Source organism: Humulus lupulus, chromosome 1 (assembly GCF_963169125.1).
Source record: "Humulus lupulus chromosome 1, drHumLupu1.1, whole genome shotgun sequence".
Lineage (NCBI taxonomy): Eukaryota > Viridiplantae > Streptophyta > Magnoliopsida > Rosales > Cannabaceae > Humulus > Humulus lupulus.
The window spans coordinates 158,728,265-158,734,088 of record NC_084793.1 but is presented as its reverse complement, the minus strand read 5'-3'; positions in this window follow the sequence as shown (position 1 = coordinate 158,734,088).

The window sequence follows — 5,824 nt, the reverse complement described above, 5'->3', positions numbered from 1 at the left end:
AACCCCTAAAAAAATCGCCGATAATACCCTGCCAAACCCAGAAAGCTTCTCACCTCAGGAACATTGCTCGGTCTAGGCCAATCTCTGACCGCCTCAATCTTACTTGGGTCAACCAAAATCCCCTCCTTACTGACGATATGGCCCAGAAATGTAACTTGCGGCAACCAAAACTCACAATTACTGAACTTAGCATACAACTTATTCTCCCTCAACCGCTGCAATACCAACCGCATGTGCTGCTCGTGCTCCATCTCTGACTGAGAGTATACTAAGATGTCGTCGATGAATACGATCACAAACTTGTCCAGATAGTCCTTGAAAACTCTATTCATCATGTCCATAAATGCTGCTGGGGCATTGGTTAATCCAAAGGACATAACCAGGAATTCATAGTGTCCATACCTCATTCGGAAAGCGGTCTTTGGTATGTCTTCCCCTTTAATCCTTAACTGATGGTAACCTGATCGGAGATCTATCTTGGAAAACACTGTTCTTCCCTGTAGCTGATCAGACAAATCGTCAATCCTAGGCAATGGATCCTTATTCTTAATGGTTAACTTATTCAACTCTCTGTAATCAATACACATCCTGAGGGACCCATCCTTCTTCTTAACGAACAACACTGGAGCACCCCATGGCGAGAAACTCGGTCTGATGAACCCCAAATCAAGTAACTCCTGCAACTGAATCTTCAACTCCTTTAACTCTGCTGGAGCCATTATATAAGGTGTCCTAGATACTGGCTCCGCTCCTGGTACCAATTCTATAACAAAGTCAATCTCCCTCTGAGGTGGCAACCCAGGCAAGTCCGCTGGAAACAAATTCGGAGACTCACACACCAACCTTGTCTCACCCGGTCCAACCGACACCACCCTAGAAGTATCCACCACACTCGCCAGGAATCCTATGCAACCTTCCTGCATTAGGTCCCTAGCCCTTAAGGCTGAAATCATTGGTACACGTGGTCCACTAACTGACCCCACAAACACAAAGGGTACCTCCCCTTCTGGTTCAAAAGTCACCATTCTGCGCCTGCAGTCAATTATTGCCCCATACTTGAATAGCCAATCCATTCCCAAGATCATGTCAAAATCATCCATCTCTAGCTCAATCAAATCAACAAACAATTCCCTACCATCTACCTCCACTGGCAATACCCTAATCCACTTCCTAGAGACTACCAATTCTCCCGTTGGCAACAAAGTCTGAAATCCCCTAGCATACACACCACTAGGTCTACAAAGCTGATCTATCACCCTAGCAGATACAAATGAGTGGGTAGCCCCTGAATCAAAAAATACAGTATACAAAGAACCAGCACTAAAAATCTGACATGTCACCACTGAGGGGCTAGCCTCCGCCTCAGTCTGTGTCAAAGTGAACACCCTGGCAGGAGCATGACTGTCACTCCGCTTCTGCTCCTCCTTCTTAACTTGAGGGCAATCCCTCTTCAGATGGCTGGCACTCCCACAAACAAAGCAGGCCCTGATCCTGCACTCACCCTGGTGTCGACGCCTGCACCATGGACACATAGGAAAACTCCTCCAATTATCACTGCCACTCTGACGGCCAGTAGATGAACCTCGCACTCTCCTATCAGAACTTGGAGGAGTAAATGAATCTGGAACCCTCCTTTTCTGCTCACTGGGGCCACTGCCCCGACTAGACCCAACGAAAGGAGGCACCGTCCTCCTAGCATCGCGCATAACAACGCTGTCCTTCCATATCTGATCCTCAGACCTCTCTGCAGTAAGGGCCTTATCCACCGCTTGGCCATAAGTAGTAGTCAGTGGATCCAAGGTAATATTCACATCGCGGGCGATCATGACATTCAACCCCCATACGAACCTATCCCTCCTGGCCGCATCTGTCGGCACTAAATCTGGCGCAAACTTCGCCAATCTATCAAACTTTATTGCATACTCTGTTACTGTCGATCGATTCTGAGTCAGGTTGATAAACTCATCAACCTTCGCAGCTCGTATTGCCACATTGTAGTATTTCTCATTAAAGACACTCTTAAATTCCTCCCATGTCATGACTGCAACATTCCTCCACTGACTTACCACATCCCACCAGATACGGGCATCAACCCTAAGCATATAGCTTGCACAAGCAACCCTTTCACTTCCCTCGACCCTCATAAAATCTAAGATCAAGGAAATCATGTTCATCCACTGCTCTGCCAGCAGTGGGTCCGAACCACCCTCAAAGGTAGGAGGTTGCTGCTTCCTGAACCTTTCATACAAAGGTTCCCACTTATTCTCCAAAGTAGACTGAACTGGCACTGGCGCTGCAGCCTGTTGCACTGGCAGCCCAGTAACCTGAGGCGGGCCCTGCTGCCTCATCTGTCGCAGCTCTTCCTCTGTTCTCTGCAGTCTAGCCTCCATTTTGGCCAATATCTGTTGCCAGTTCTGTGGGGCAGGTGGAGGGTCCTGACCTTGATTGTAATCCTCGGCCCTACTGCCGCGGAGTCTAGCTGATTGTCGAGGCATCTCAGTTTATATGCTTGCAACCAGTGACGCTGCTCATTAGGCATGGCAACAGTATCCAAAACCACCTCCCTGGCACAACAGTAATCCACAAATAACAACTCATATAGCATATAACATACAACGGGCCATACCCTAACATCATGCATATGTTAATTCATTCATCATGCTCTATACAAAATAAGCAGGCATACAGGGCATTTAAACACATATTCAGACATACCAACCAATCTTACCAACCAACCCTGAGTTAAGCCTATCACTGACTGCGTGTGTACATGTTCGGTCAATCTCCAGAACCAATAACCTTGGCTCACTCTGATACCAAGTTGTAACGCCCTACTTCCTTAGAGCCGTTACTAAGTAAGTTTAAAATCGTGCTTTCAACTCGCTAATCGAGGTTTTAAGTCAAACCGTGTAACTAAGCCATAAATAAAAGAAAAACATTAGAAATAGTAGTTTTCATAGTAAACCATAAAAGTTTTACACTTGGGATCCCAAAATACAATTCAGAAAATATTTACAACATAAAACTATACTGAGTCGAATAAACGACAAAATCTGAGTTCATTTACAAGCATCGCCCAAAATTCCCTGGCCGTGGCAGCCAGGCTGGCCAAACATGTACACACCGCCTCACGCCTGCTATACTCATGGTTGGTTGATCTTCTCTTTATCCTTACCTGCACCACAGAGCATCTGTGAGCCGAAGCCCAGCAAGAAAACCCATAATAGATAACATATGCAATACACAAGTCAAGCATATAAATAGGTCACCAATGGCTAAACACATACGGCCTAGCCATCCCAGGCGTTTATCAAGCCCTGGGTTCGCGGACCATATCGTGAGGATATCCCAGGTATCCTTTTAGGGACTCGCCCTGGCAACTCGCACCCCACGTGCTCAACGTTGCTCCCGACCCCTTGCCGTTCTCGGCCTTGCACTCAACGTGCCTGACGCCGTTCTCGGTCTACACCGTTCCCGGCTCATGCCGATCACTCACATAATATCATACATGATATAACAACAAGTACAAAATTCAAGCATAAACAGATAAAGAGCTACGCTCTGCAGTTCTAGCATATTGGGCTCGGCCCTGCATATCATTTCCATTAAACACATTGGGCTCAGCCCTGCACACAAGCTCTATGGAAATAGGGGTTTTCTTACCTAAGTTCCGAGCTTTCTGAGCACCGATGCCCCGAGCACAGTCCTCTAACGTGAGCCTCGCCGAAACCCTAGTCACAACACATTAACAATATCTGTCCATCAAACTCTAACCCAATAAATAACTTCAAGTCATAACCCTAACCTCCGAGACCTTGAATTCTATCAATTTGAGTGATAAAATCCATCCCGAGCCTTACCCCTTAGGTTCCCAAGCCTAAAATACCCTAAAAAACCCCAAACTAGCACTAAGGGCCGTGTCCCCACCCACAAGAGCCGCGGCTAGCCTCGAAACAGAGGCTAGCACCTCACTGACCCCCACACGGGCCGCGGCGCGCATGAATCTCTCGGCCTCCCATGGCCGCGCGCGCACGCGGGCTGCGGCGCACCCCTCCTAGGGCCGCGACGCTCCACAACGAACCCAGATTTTTACACCATTTTCCAAACCTTTCCTCAAGCCAATTCCCACCAAAACCAAGCTAACAATCCTAGATAATAACACCATCATTCCAGCTCAATATCAACACTAAAACCCAACAGAAATCTGCTCCAAAAATACAACTAGAATACCCAAAAACAGCTTAGATTCTACCCACATGCAAAGCTTGGAAACGTAGCTGAAACTTGAACATAACTTCCATGAAAAAGCTTACCTCTTGCTGAGTTAAACCTCTGAAGTTGAACATTAATCCTAAAGCTTTAAGCTCCCAAGTTATCATAGCTGAATCCCTTGCTTAAGCTAACTTGCACCAAGAATTCCCTTTGAAAGCCTTAGAGAATGAAGGAGAGAAAGAGATAGAAGCTAACTTCAATTGGGAAGAATAAGCTAAAGTCGGTTCCTTAAGTTTCTAAACCATTCCTCTATTTTGTTTTATTCAGCTTAAATCTATATGGTTACCTCAAGCTCGGGGTACCAAAACGTCCCCGAGGGCAAAATGGTAAATTCCCCAAATATTTCCGCCTAGACATTCTATCCTCAAATATATCTCCAAATATTTATTTTCATGTCCCAATAACCCCATAACTCATCTAATACCCAAATTACCCCTCGACTCACCCCGAGTCCAAATCTCAACCCCGTTGTGACTCTCCAGCTAACCGCTCCCCAGGACTGTCTCGGATCGTGCTGTACAGACATATCACACATATACAACATATATCTTATTTATCACATTTATTACCCTAATATCCAAACGGGCCCCACATGCACATTTAACTCAATTAAACATGCATCATAATCATATATACACATAAATTCACATATAAGCACATTAACCCACTTATTGCCCTCCAGGCACACTAATCAAGGCTCCTAAGCTTGATTAGAAAATTCGGGTCGTTACAAACGGTTCCTGACACTGCAGAATCAGAGGCTGAGTCTGATGAGCCAGAAAAAGAAGACATTGTCCCTTCTGAACAAGAAGCCGCGTCTGACTTAGAACCAATTGCAACTCCTTTGTCATCCAAGGCTAAAGGGAAGAGACCTATTTCTGATCCTACACCTTCTCCAAAACGTTCAGGTGTAAATTTCAAACCTTATTCTTCAACTTTTTGTTATAATGATAATGCCCGTGATATGGTTCTCTATGCTCAAAGGAAATTTATCATTGAGAGAAATTATGTCCTGAGTGATCATTGGCCTTATGGTGTGTTAACAATGCTTCAAGATCGAAAATGGACAGGTTCTTTGGTTGAATTTACTGGTTTTGTGGACAGAATAGTCAAGGAATTCTATGCCAATCTTACTAATGAAATTATTGAACCTAAATCTTCTCTGTATAATAAAGTGTTTGTTAGGTGTCATTGGTTCTCTTTTTCTCCTCAAGACATTGCCCTTGCTTTGCATCTTCCCCTTGATGTCGAGGATGATGATGATGTTGCCTCTCTTGACAAGGACATGGTTATCACTGAATTGGTAGGGCAAAAAATGGTATGGCCATCTAATACAGTCATCTCGGTCTCCAATCTCACCTACACTTATGCTGTCCTCCATAAGTTTGCCACAACGAATTGGAAGCCCACTTCTCACACCACCACTATCTCTTTTGATATGGCATCATTTTTGTACAAGGTGGGGACCGGTCTTGGTATAAATTTGGCTTTGGTTATTCATGATCAAATCATTGGGTTTCGCAAAGGTAATAGGAAAAACTTGAATCTTCCT